We start from the raw sequence: 14,389 nt of genomic DNA, 5'->3' as shown, positions 1-14,389 counted from the left end.
CCTGGCCCCTGCTCAGCCTGCTTTCTTATGCAACACAGGCCTACCTGCCCAGGGGTGGCACCACCCACAGTGGGCTGGGCCCTCCCACATCACTCATCAAGAAGATGCCCCTCAGACATGGCCACAGGCCAGTCCAATAGCAGCAATTCCCCGACTGAGGCTCCCTCAACCCAGGTGTGTCAAGTTGACACTAAAACTATCCAGCACAAACACTTTTTAAGATGTTTCTTAGCCATCTTTATTTCTTCCTTTGAGAACTCTCTGTTTAGATCTTTAGGCCATCTTTTAATTTTTAAGTATGTTTTAAATTATTTTTTCAAATTAATGTTTAGATCACATACAAAGTAATGGACTTCACTATATATGACATTTTCATTTACTTTGTGTACATCTGTGTGTGTTCAGGTGTGTGTGCAGGTGCATGTATGTGTGGAGACCAGAGGTCAACTTCTGGTGATGTTCCTCCGACAATGTCCTCCTTAGTTTTGTTTTCTTTTTTTTTGTTTTTTGTCTTTTTCAGACAGGGTCTCCCTGTTGCCCCAGCTGGCCTGGGACTTGCTGTGTAGGCCAGGCTGTCCTTGAACTCACAAAGATCTACCTGCCTCTGCCTCTCAGGTGGTGGGATTAAAGACGTACACCACCATGCCTAGCCTGTCCTCCTTAGTTTTTAAGACAAGGTCTCTCACTGGGAGCTGGGGCTTACTGCTTAGGTGAGGCTGGCTGGCCAGTGAGTCCCTGGGATCAACCTGTCTCTTTCCTATCCCCCATCAGTGGGATTACAGGCACATGCCACCACACCCAGCTTTTTACATGCATGCTAGGTATCAAACCCGTACTTGGTCCTCATACTTAGGCAGCAAGCACTTTACCAACTAAACCACCTCCCCAGCCCTTACATCTTCATTTTCATACTTAGATATCATGATACCTTGCTGTTATTTTAGGTGTCCATCTTGACACCTGGTTAATCTCACCTATCCTGCAGGCTGTGGTCAGTTAGTTGTCCCTTCTAAGAAAACATTTCTCTGATGGTCACATTACTTATTTCCCAGTCAGTTCCTTCCTTTGTAGCTCAGTGGGACATTTGTGGTTATTTGTTTGAAGGTGCATCTCCTTTAGGCTGTAGGCTGTTAAGGGAGCCATTGCCTCCCTCTGCTCATCAGTGATCCCCAGCCACACAGTGCCTGGACTGTAAACCCAGAAATGTTGTAGAAACCCACATTGAGAGAGTAGCCTATAAACTGACAGTTTCACCAATGCCATCTCATGCCATCCTTGAATAACTGTATGGGAACATATTATTAACTTCATTTCCCAAAGAGTTAAATAAAGCTGACATAATGTAAGTAATTAACTTGCCCCAGAGCCGCTGCTGGCTCTGGGAGTATTCTATCTCAGGTCCACAGAGTTCAGTTTGAAGGTCTTTCCCCTAACGTGAGGCTGTTTCTAGAATTCAGAGCACTGAACTCTTCCACTTAAGAGTCATCACATAAGCCCTTGCTTACAGATGCTCAGTGAACACACAGAACCAGCAGCAGAGACAATTATGCTCTCAGAAAGCATTTCTCCAGAGCTGCTGGGCACTTGAGATTCTATCAGCCTCATGCTCTGGTGGGAGGCTCTTCCTCAGGTTGGAGATTCCGACAATCTCCCCACTGGTCATCATGGCATTGGTTGGCTTGCCTACAGCCACTTCTCACATTTCTAGAGACAGAGTATTTCCTTTGGAATTTTCTTACATTGTTTTATTATGGGGTGGCCACCTTTTTATTTTTGTGCAGCAAAGAGCTCACTGTTAATTTCCTTTGGGATTTTTTATTTTTCCTTTTTAAGGCAGCCGCACCTCTGCCAGGAAAAACTGGTCACATAGCTGTCACTGAGACATTTCTATATAAAGCTTCTCTGTCACTTCAAGGTCACCTGAGAGCACGTGAGCCACATACATCAGTGACCTCATCCCCCTGGACCTGGTCCAGCAGCTTCACCACAGTATGTGACTGCCTACTTGCCAATGTAGGTATGCCATTAATAATCCTTTTACAAACCAGGAATTTCCCAGTTAATGTTAAGTAGGAAAAGAATGGCCAGTCATCGCCCCTTCATAGACAAAAAACAGCCCTTTAACAGGAATGACCTTTGTCCTACTTGACAGGTTCCTTTTGCTGTGAAGCAGAGAATATATTTTGTAATCAAAACAGATGGTCCAATTTTGTTTTCTTACAGAGATGCACTTACTACAAAGTAATACACTATATGCGTAATGGAATATTATTCAGCTTTTAAAAAAGAGAAAATCCTGGGCAGAAGAGATAGCTCAGTCAGTTAAATGCTTGCTGCTGTAAGCATGAGGACCTGAGTTCGAGCCTCAAAACCCACATTAAGAAATAAATAAAGCCAGGCATTGTGCCATGTGTATGTAGTTCTAGTACTAGGGAGGCAAATATAGACCCCCTCGGTCAGCCTTCCCTGTTCTGTGGGCTCCAGGCCAATGACCAATCCTGCCTCAAAAATAACGTGGTGAATGGCTCCTAAGACCCAAAGTTGACCTCTGACCTTCACACATTTGCACACCCACATGAATTCTCTCTCTCTCTCTCTCTCTCTCTCTCTCTCACACACACACACACACACACACACACATACACACACATAAATACATATACATATGCACACACAAATGATTTGTTAATCTCAGTACACATTTGTTTTCTGGAATCTCATTTCTGAATGGAATACTTTGAATTTCTGTTTAAAAAAAAACTTATCTTGTTTTTTTTTTTCCTTTTGCATAATGTTAATGCACACTGGAGACATGTTGTGACCTGCTTAGTTGAATAATATATCATGAAAACATGAACAATTTTAAATTGCTTAGTTTTCTAGATCACTGAAATTTAGGACTTGTGGCAAAAATAAACTAGCTGGTACCATCTGCATGAAACTGTGTCTAAAATGCATACATTTCCAGATTCTTAAATAGCAGTGTATGGATCAGTCAATCAATTGTTAATGTCATGCAGAATTTGGGGTGGAATGGTTTCTCTTACCAGAATTTCTGGGAGTCAAACAAAATCAGGATACATGCTGTGATCACAAACCTATACCAACAGTGCAAATTAATGAAAAATATTTGAGAACAGGAGTCTAATACTGAATGAGGAGACTTCGTTTGGATGCTGGAGAGTCCTGTAGTTGACCAGATGGTTCACCTCATTTGTCATACCTGGGAAGTGAGTTCTTCCTCCACAAAAACAAATACAAGACCATATCCAAATGTTAGTAAATACGGAAGATCTGGAGGTTCGATTGTGATTCAGGAAGTCCCTATCCTCACTGAGTCACACTGCAGTCAGAGAATTCAGAAGCAAATGATCAAATAGCTACAGGAACACAAGGTTGGGAGCTATGGAGACAAGTCAAACACTGCAGGTGAGGGTAGAGAGTTATCCATAGATCTCAGCTTTCTGCTCATCGGGATCAAGTGAACAGGAGGGCTTTAGGGCTTTGATTCCCTCCACAAGGTTTCAAAAATTGTTCCTACCTATGAACAGGTGCAGGAGCTACTGACACAGGCACAATATACCTTCCTGGGGTAACAATAGAGAGCACCTCAACCTGCAGGCTGATTCAGTGCACTGGAGCAGAGTTCAGAATCCAGTGCAAGACCTAATACTGAGAACAAAAGCCTGACACAATTTACGTAAATTCCTGGGAGCATGTGCAATGACTGAGTGTGAGCTGGGGGTGCCCCGAGTCCTCCAGGAGCCATTCCAGGAACCCTGTGTGCTGTCTCTCTCATGTTTGCACATAGCCACAATAAAACCTTGTTCAGATAGAGTGGCTTACTTTTTTGTGATTTCAGTTTCAAATTGAGCAAAGGGACCTTAGGCTGACCCTGGTAAATGCCCTGAGGTAAAAGTACAATTTTTCTTCTTTCCAACCTGTTTATGTCCCATACCTTTAAAAAGTGAGATTAGGGGCTAGAGAGATGGCTCAGCAGTTAAGAACACTGGTTGTTCTTGCAAAAGACCTGGGTTCAAATCCCAGTACCCATATGGCAGCTAACAACTGTCCATAACTCCAGTTCCAGGGGATCTGACAGCCTCTTCTGTCCTCCGTGGGCTTTGCATGGCATGGGTGCACTTACCTACAGACAGGCAATACACGCATACACATAAAATAAAAATAATAAATAAAATATTTAAAAAGTGAGATTATTTTTTAATTGAATTTTTTGTATATTTCATACAGAACATCTCAATCAATCTTAATCATCCTTATACCCTGTCCCCACTGGGACCCTCCCATAGCACATCCTCCACTGGAATTCATACATTCTGTCATTTGTCTTAAGGCCTATTGTGTCAAGTTAGTGTCCCCAGACTTCCTCAGTACAAGTTCATCTACCAAGGTCTAGTCCTTCACTTTAGGAAGATCAGCTCTTTCTCACCCAGCAGTAATCAGTTGTCAATATTTTCTCAGCTAAGATTGGGGTCTGCTGTCCATTTCCCCAGTTCTATGCTGGGTTTTTGACTAATTGAATTTTCATGGGTCTTGCGCATATCGACACCGTTGCTGTAGGTTCATATGAGCAGGGTCCCAGGAGCTTGTAGGACTCTGTTTCCATATGGTCATGTACGTCCTCTCTGGCTCTTACAATCTTTCCTCCCCCTCTTCTGCAATGGTCCCTGAGTCCTGAGTGAGTGAAGTTTAATATAGGAGTCCTGTGTGGGGCGGGGGAGTGACACTAAAAACCACGGCTACAAGGAGACCCTGTCTCAAAAAAGACAAAAAAACAAACAAAAAAATCCAACTATGAGGAAAAAAAGAAATGGAGACATTGAGAACAATTAAAACACACTCATTTTTAATCTTTCAGAAGCACAGTTTGTTTCTTATTATTCATATTAACTCATAGAGGCAACAGTCTTGAGGTTAACACATTAGCTTTTACTTAACTTATAATTTTTGCTATGTCTCTAAACATACTATGCATGCATATAGTAAGACTATAAACAAAAGAAGCATTATGTCAATTTATACTCTGGTGCCAAACCTTTAATCCATGCAGGAACACCATCAGAACTCACTCCAACATAAAGCTTAAATGTCAAACCACACAGCCAGGTGCAGTGGCTCATGCCTGTATTCTCAGCATTTGGGGGGTTGTGGGGAGGACTGAGGCAGGAGGATCACAAATTTGAGGCCAGTCAGGGATACACAGTGAGATCATGTCTTGAAAATTAAGAGATTGGTATGTAACTCAATAGAAAAATATTTGCCTAGCATGCACAAGGCCTTGGATTTTTATCCTCAGCATTGTAACAAATACATTTTAATATTTCAAAATGAATTACAATGTAATCTTTAGTTTCATATAGTTCATATATGTGTCTAAATGAAATTGGAAGAAAGAATTCTTTAATAGCATCATGAAATCATATACACACATATCTTTAAAATGGCCATTGGCAATGTCTGTACAGAGGTCAATTTGGAATGAACACACTAGCTATGTTTGTTCAGGTGGTCAGCTTCTACACAAATTAGTCAATTCTGAGTACACTGAGCTATGTATCAAAGAGAAAAATGGTACCTGGACTACCTTCAGTGCCTGAGACTCACCCATTTCCAAACAAGCACCTTTGACACATCTTGGAGTGTCTGAACAACTGCATTCTTTGGTCTCGTCTCAGGTACCTGAAGTGCTGCTTCATAAGCTGCCCGCAAACTGCTCTTGTTTGTAAATGAAATAATGGTCAGCTGCTTGCATCAGCTTTTCAACGCATTGCTCTTTCCCCGAAATTGTCACTTCTGTTTTAAACTTTTCATGCATTTTATTTAAATGGTATTTGATTTTGGTTTCATTGTTTAATTAGCCAGAACTTCACTATAAACAACACATCACCGTTTTAGCATCCTGCCATCAATTGCAGCTACAAAACTCAAATGACAATATCAGGTGTTGTGCACCTGAGTAAAGTGAGTGTGCTAAACATCTTCTTAGCTCACAGTTTTGGACACTGAAAGTACAAGATCAGATTGCTCCATTTGTTTGGAGTCTGGTGAGGACCTCTTGGTGCATAGCATCATGATATAAGAGGATTCCCAGACAGAGTCAGAAAGCTGGAGACAGGAAGGAGCCAGTCTGACTTTTTAACAGCCTTCTCTTATGAACCAAGGCTTCTGAGAACTACATTAATTTCTTCCAGGGCAGTGCTCCCAATAACCTAATGATGTCCCATTAGATCCCACCTCTTCAGGACTCCATCACCTCCCACAATACCACATTGCATTGGCTTTGTAGCCAAGGTGACAACTTGGCTTAGAGGGTAGGATCTGCACTTCCAGCACATGAACCCTGAGGGAACAAACCACACCAAGCCACAGCAATTAGTGTATACGAGGGAACTGGTCCACACCCTCGGGTGTTGTAGTGACATCAGCTTTCTAGTCTGTTCACCCCACTGTGGGTAGCACAAGTGTAGATGAATGGGTCAGGGTTCAGCTCTTGAAATAAGTGGCATTTAAGCAGAGACTTGAAGGAAGGAGGCAGCCAGTTCACACACACTTGGGGAAGAACAATCTTTTTGTTTGGTTGTTTTTTGAGGGGGGGGGATATTTCGTTTAATTTTTTTTCAGCAGGAGAAAAAGGAAGGAAAGTTACAAGATTCTTTTGATATCTTCACAATGTTAAAACTAAAACTGACCTCTTTTAATTTTTTTTAGCAGGAGAAAAAGGAATGAAAGTTATGAGTTTTTTTTTAATATATTCACAATGTTAAAACTAAAACTGACCTATAGGCTTTGTGTGTAAGTCAGTTGAGAACATGTGTAAGTCAGTCGAGAACACAGAAGGTTTAAATAGGATTTTTCTCTTTAAGGACACAAGAATTTAAGCTTCCTTTACATTTATCAAACTTCACAGAACACATACTGCAGGGGGAAAAAGCCCTTCCTCCCCCACCTATCTCTCCAGGAAGGAAGTGAACTTGACTTGATCCCTGGGTGTGTGGTCAGAGCACCCCTTTCCCAGTGTTGTGGGAGGCAGGTGATGCTGGTGTCTAGGAGGACTGAGAAGGGCACCTGTGGCTTCTTCCAGGATCAGAGCTGTGCTGATGCTCACTGAGGATGGCCTCTGGTGGCCAGAGGGTTGTGGCTTGACAATGGTGGTAAAGGCCAGGCAGACCAGGCCCAGCCCCAGTGACCTGGGTTGAACAGAATGAGTCCCAGTCTGGGTCCTGGTGATCAACTTCTTATTGAATCATCTTTCATAAGCTGCACTGATAGCCAGTGATGCCACAAAGGAACAATCTGATACTATTGTCTGCTTTGTACTAAAACTGGACACAGTGTAAATCATTGTAGGATTGTTGGTGAGGTCTTCTGGCCATATCCATTTGGAAAACCTATTTTTTTGTTTAGGTGATAACGGCAGCTTGTCCCATCTATAGCAAAAAGGCATTGGATAAGCAAAACGTTCCCTCAGACCAACACTCATGAAAGGAACATATTTTATACCATTTATTTTTCATGTTGTCCTGAGCACTTCTATTTCTTCTGCTGTGTATCTCTGTCCTTGCGCATCACGTGACTGTGGACTTACAAATGCTTCTCAAGGAAGGGACTAGGTCCTAGAGGGAAATGTGTTCTCACAGGAGGGGTCTTCATTTTAATGTTTGTTGACCCGACTGTAAAATGGCTCTGTCAAAGGCTCACTCAATGTTTCTGCTCTGCGGAACGCACAGCTTGAACTCTCTCCAGACACTCATTGATTTTTTTTTTCTTACATACGTTCTAGACTTGATCCTGCCATCTCAGCATAAATGAAGGCTTGGGCGGCTTCCTTGCAGTAAAACACCGCCTCACCGCCTCGGAGAAGCGGCCTTCGTGGTCCCGCTGCACCGCCAGCCGTGCGAACTGCACCGCGTCCCGCTCCAGCAGAGGGAAGAGGACAAGCGCGGACACCGGCCGGCGCCAGGCTGAGGCGCGGCGGACCGAGTGGCAGAGTTTACTTCCGGGGTGAGCCCCTCCGCCTCCGCTCAGACCGACCCGGCCGCCGGGGCCACACCACGTAGTGCGAAGTCCTCAGGCAGAAATGTGTGTCAGTCCTTTAGAATACGAGGAGTATGGTGTGGTCGATACTCAGTGAGAGAGGCATAGCGCCGGAAGAGACAGGTGAGAGAGACGCTTGTAGGTATCAGGTGATTCTGCAGCCAAAGTGAGAACTGTTGATTTTGTTTACAGTGTGGGATTTGACCTGACTCAAAAGATAAGCAATATCCTCCCCATGCAAACTTTCCAGATTTCCCAGGACTCATCTTGCAATGGATTTGGCAAGTCTAGATTCAGTAGAAAACTGAAAATGTCACAGCTTCTTTTCTTGTAATTAATTCTTTCACTTACAGCTTCTCTTGTCCAAGTCAGAGGGTCATTTCCTGTCACTGCTCAGTCTGCCAACATCTTCCTGGTGTACTCTGGTCTTCTGGCTCTCCTCCATAGCACAGCCTTGCATAAATCACCAACTTAGAAGCTGGCAATCTTCATGTTGAACCTGAATTCTGCTCTATGCTTTAAACCAACCCCTCCTTGTAGCTTTATGTGAACATATGACGAAATTCCAGCAGCAATGATGGGTGCAGCTTCTTGCCCCTTTAATCCTTTTTGCAGGGTGGAATAGAGATGAGCTGCTGGATCAGGAGCAGCTATACTGAATCACTGGAAAATTAAAAAAACAGGCATTGGAAAATGCAGAATAATTAGACAAGGGCTACAGACCTAAAACAGTCCCCAAGATGGCGAATAATGCCATAACAAGCTTTGATTTTTTTTTATTTAAAAAATATTTTCTTTAGTATCTTTTATTTTATGTGTATTAGCATATTGCCTGTGTGTATGTAAGTGCACCTGTGTCACACAGTGCCTGAAGAGGTCAGGAGAGGGTGTCAGATTCCCTGGAATTGGAATTATGGACAGTTGTTAGCTGCCACATGGATGCTAAGAATCGAACCTGGGTCCTCTGCAAGAGCAGCCAGTGCTCTTAACCACTGGTCCATCTCTCCAGCCCCGCTAGTTTGATTTTTATGTTTCAGAGAACTATACTTCCATTTGATATAAGTTAGCATATTATTGATCCTCTCTGTCAGAGTGGATACCTGATATCCATATTAACTAATTTAACCATTTAGAGAGAAAAAAAAATGAAGTGACCGACAGGTAGAAGGACAAAGGTCAGATTCTACTCATTCAGAGTTCATACATACACAAATTTTTCAAGTGACAACTGCTTTCAGTTTTCTTTCCTGTCTTGTGACAGGCCAGAGCAAGACTCAGATGTATGGCCTGATAGACATCTCATCTCAGTGATATCAATTGTCAGGTTAGACTTTGGCAATTGTATCCTGTGACCTCAATGTAAGGAATTCATAGCCAGTAAATGTCACAGGCTCCAAGGCAGAGTAGTGAATTCTCATTTGACAGTGGATTCTCCATGTCTGTATGTTTAATGACCTTATAGAGCAGGTAACCCTTGTTACATACCCATTGAGTGTGAATCCTCATCTTTCTCATCAGGGCTAAGTTGCAGGTAAATGAATTGCCTGAGACTATCAGCTTGGAGTCTGTGTTCCAGATGGTGGGGTATTGGTATGAAGAGTGAGGGCTAAGCAACCAGACACCCTCATTTATGACAGGGGGTTTGAATGACCCACTTGACCTGCTTTGTGGCTCTCTGCTGTCAGGGTTGAGAAAAATGCTATCTATTGATTTTCTGTTTTCTTTGCTTGACTTCCCATAACTTTAAAAAAAAAAAAAAAAAAAAAAGCACCAGGCCTTTCTCAACAACTGGAAGAAATATATCCAGGTCCAGTGCTGCCTCATGAACCCCTTGGGAGCCATGGACTTGCCCATTTTCACATGCACTAATTCTCTACCCTATTTCTTTTATTTCCTAAAATTTTCTTTCTGAAATGATTAGTTTAGTAAGCTTGGAAAATACCTTAATTTCTTTTCTGCTGCTGTGATAAGATATTTTGACAAAAGCAACCTAAGGGAGAAAGGGTTGACCCTGGCTCACAGGTTATGGCTAGCTGCGGGAGCTTGCTACAGCTGGTCACATCACATCCCAAATCAGGAAGCACAGAGTGAGGAACACAGATGCTGCTCGGTTCCCTTTCTATACCTTTATAGTCCAGGATTCCATCCAGGGAGTGGTGCCATCCATAGTGGGTGGTCTTCCCACCTGAACTAACAAAATCAAGATAATCCCTTACAGGCTTGCCCAGAAGCCTGTCTCCCAGATGATTCTAGATTCTGTCAAGTTGACAATTAAATGCTAACTGTCACAATAAACAATTCCCCAAATAACAATGGTAACAGTCATGTCAATGTAAAGACATTCTTTTTCACATTCTTTGGAAAGGCTAGAGGTGTAGCTCAGTTATAGAGTACCTGCCTAATATGCACTAGACCATGGGTTCCACCTACAGTATCAGGTAAAAAGAAATTTATAAAGGGGTAAAGAAGAGGACTCTATCAAATATCCACACCCTCACCATGTCATACAATAAAATATTGCCGCTACCTGAGAAAACCACAGTGGACCTTTCATTTCATTATCTCTGAATTTGGTTTGTCCTTTGCCTTGTGTTTATCTCTCACATGCCTTGCTTTCTGTTATATTTTAGTTGTTGTGCATGTTAGGATGGTTTGAACCCCTGTTGGAATTCAGTCCCCCGGTGTAACCATATTAAGAGGTGGAATCTTTCGAAGGTGATTGGGTTGTGAGGGTTTTGTCCTCAGGATGGATTTCTAACCTTATAAAAAGGGTTTGAGGGTACCTCCTTGGCCCTTTGTGTCTGCTTCTAAAGTGTAAAGACCCAGCTAGAAGATACAACTTTGAAGGACCAGAGCCAGGCTTCCCCAAATATCAGATCTGCCAGGCCATTGATCTTGGACTTCCCAGCCTCTAGGATTGTGAGAAATACCTTGCTATTTATTTATTTTAAAGATATATTTCATCTGTTAGCAATTTCATATGTATATATGATATTTTAATTATATTCACCCCTTCTCTCATATCATTCTCACACCCTCCAGACTCCTTCTTTAAAAAAAATTTAAATGTATTTATTTTATGCATATGAATATTTTGCCTGCATGTATTTAAGTGCACCCATGCATTCAATGCCCACAGAGATCAGAAGAGGGCTTTAGATCCCCTGGAACTGTAGTTGTGGACTATTACTGGATCATGGCACCTTACCAGTGGCTACTTTACTAAAGAAAGATGATTCCCCTTTCCCCCAGCAACTATTAACTGCCAAAAGCTCCTTAGCTAGGGTGCAGCCTCATGTGCCCCTTCCCTGTCCTCCCATTGCTATTATTTATAAACTACCCAGTCTAAGGTATTTCATTATAGCAGCATGAGTGGACTGAGATACATGTGTTTCCAAACAATATCTTCCTTAAGTTTACTTTGAAAATTTTATAAACAGAATAATACTCTATGCATGTATGTTAGTTTTTACTGTTAACTTGACATGACCTAGAGTCACCTAGTAAGAGGAAACTTCATTTGACTTGTGACCATATCTGTGAGGAATTGTCTTAACTGATGATTGATATTCAAGTGAGGGCCCAGCAAACCATGGGCTATACCATCCCTAGGCAGGTGGGCCTGGGCTGTGTGAGAAAGCCAGCTGAGCTTGAACCAGAGAGCATCATGCCTCCATAGTTTCTGCTTCAGGTTCCTTCCTTGAGTTCCTGCCTTGGCTTCTTAAAATGGACTGTAACTTATAAACTGAAATAAACCCTTTCCTTCTAGAAGACAGTCATGGTGTTTATCACAGCAACAGAATGAAACCAGGAGTATTCTACTACATACTTTTTCATCCCCAAACTGAAATCCATCTGAATTGATGTTAATAGCTCACTCACCTAGTTCATTAATTTGTACTATTATATACATGTATATATGAATATAATTTATAATCAAATTTAATTAATATTATATATTATAATAATATAATTTATTATCCTACTATGAGAAAAATACACACACACACACACATATGTGTGTGTCTTCTCTGCACTGGGAGCAACTCTCCTGCCTTGGCCTCTCACCTTTGAAAATATATGCCTGCTCCAAGTTCATCTCTATCCATTCCTTTGTCAGGAGCACCTCTCCGCTACTGAGTCAACCACTATCTGCAGTGTGTTAAACTGACCAGAGACACTGACAGATAGGAGCCGCCACAGCTTGGTAACTCATACCCCTGACCTCATTGTCCCTAGCTACAGCTTCCCAACCAGCACCATTTTAAGGGACATTGACACAGTAGCCGAGTTCACTGGGGCAGGGGCTGCCACAGTTGGGGTGACTGGCTTGGGCTGGGGTTTGGACTGTTTGGGGAGCCTCATCATTGATTATGCAGGAACCCTTCTCTGAAGCAACAGCTCTTCTCCTATGCAGTTCTGGGCTTTGCCCTCTTGGAGGCCTCTTGTGGCTATTTTTCTTAATGGTGGCCTTTCCCATCCTCTTCTCTGTGTGAAGCAGCTGTCTCTACCTCCACCTCCTGTAGTTCTTCCTCCCATGTCTCTTCTGCCTTGTGTGTTCCTTTTCGTGAACCACCACAGGAAGTCTGGGGAAAGTGGTTTGCTCAGAATTTGACAGAGAGGAAAAATAAATACTGATTAATAAGAGAAAAGTAATATAATGAGTTTCATTGTATCCAGTATAAATTGTGACCCTTAAAATTGTTTCACCTAGCAGGGAGTGATGGCTCATGCCTTTAATCCCAGCACTTGGGAAGCAGAGGGAACTGGATCTCTGTGAGTTCAAGGCCAGCCTGGTCTACATAGTGAGATCCAGGCCATCTGGGGCTACAAGGAGACCCTGTCTCAAAAAGATAAACACAAAACAAAACAAAACTTGTTTCTTCTAGAACTTTGCTGTATTAGACAGTAGCTATGAGCAGCATACCATTCCTTACCGCTCAAAACATGCCAAGTCCAAGTTGAGATGGGCCATAGATATAAAGTACCCAGCAGATACTGAAGACTTAGTACAAGGAAAAGAAGGTAAAATATCTCATTAATAATTGTATATTGAGTGTCGGGTGTGGTGATACATGCCTTTAATCCCAGCACTTGGGAGGCAGAGGCAAGTGGATCTCTGTGAGTTTGAGGCCAGCCTGATCTACATAACAAGTTCCAGACCAGCTGGGGCTACAGGGAAACCCTGTCTCAAAAAGACCAAAAAAAGAAATTGTGTGCTGAAAATCTCTTAGATGTATTGGTTTAAATAAAATACACTAGAAGACCATTTTATTCTGTTTCTCTTTTTTAAAATGTGGCTATTAGAAAATATAAAATTACACACTTGTCTCTCTCATTATTAGTTCACTTTTTATTTCCACTGGTCAGCTTCGCTCTGGAGGTAAGCAATGGTCCCAAGACCTGCATGGTACACACCTGTTGGATAAATAAATGAATCACCAAATGACCAAGGAAGGAATGAAGATTGTCAGTTGTACTTCTACTTGCTTCAGACCTTTTTCCTCAAGAAAGTGGCACAAAGTTGTCATAGAAGAAAATACCTTTTTTTAAAAAAAAATTTTATTATTTTTATTTTATGTGTATGAGTGTATTGCCTGCATGTGTGTGAGTGCACCCGTGTCATGCAATGCTGTGGAGGTCAGAAGAGAGCTTTGGATTCCCCTGGAACTGGAGTTAAAGAAAGTTTGTAGCTGCCATGTGGGTGCTGGGAATCGAACCTAGGTCCTCTGCAAGAGCAGTCAGTGCTCTTAACCACTGAGCCATCTCTCCAGCCCCAGAAAATACCTTTTAAAACCTCCTCTGAACCTGATTATTTTTCTGCTGACTCCTAGGCTGACCATAGATAATCCTAGGGTACTTCTACCCCTCACCACCACCCCAGAAGTAAAAGTGGCCACTTATCCCTGGGGAAGAGCCAGCACGTAACAGCCTGCACCTGTAATTAAGCCTATTGTTTTTAGGCCATATGACTACATCCAACCCTGTGTGGGGTGTGTGTGTGTGTGTGTGTGTGTGTGTGTGTGTGTGTGTGTGAAAATGGGGGATATCTTTTTCCAAAATGAAACTATCAGTAGGCTCTCTTCTAGAGTCTGATATTATCATTTTTGTTCTCAAGAACATTTCAGCCCAAAATAGTGAGCTTCCTTTCTTCCATCCTCAGCCCCACTTTTGTTTGATTTGACTATTCATATCCCCAAAATGTCAGTTGTTTTTCCTGCCTGCCCCTCATTGTTCCATATAAAACTTAGACAAAGTCCAGTTATGGTGTCACACACCTGTAATCCCAATATTCAGGAGGCAGAGGCAGGAGAACTGACACAACTTTGAGGCC

The 14,389-nt window shown here is 42.3% G+C and overlaps 1 protein-coding gene across 1 annotated transcript in view; it reads left to right on the top strand.

Annotated features, from left to right (window-relative positions):
* LOC115067999 (LIM domain-containing protein ajuba-like) overlaps nt 1–8,817 on the top strand; it is a 40,610-nt gene extending 31,793 nt beyond the window's left edge. Inside the window, exon 3 of the mRNA XM_029557337.1 lies at nt 7,802–8,817. The gene's annotated coding sequence lies outside the window, so the exon portion shown is untranslated. The remainder of the gene's footprint in view (nt 1–7,801) is intronic.
* Nucleotides 8,818–14,389: the final 5,572 nt, after the last annotated feature.

Source organism: Nannospalax galili, unplaced genomic scaffold (assembly GCF_000622305.1).
Source record: "Nannospalax galili isolate Female #2095 unplaced genomic scaffold, S.galili_v1.0 scaffold567, whole genome shotgun sequence".
Lineage (NCBI taxonomy): Eukaryota > Metazoa > Chordata > Mammalia > Rodentia > Spalacidae > Nannospalax > Nannospalax galili.
This window is presented reverse-complemented; position numbering and strand designations above follow the sequence as displayed.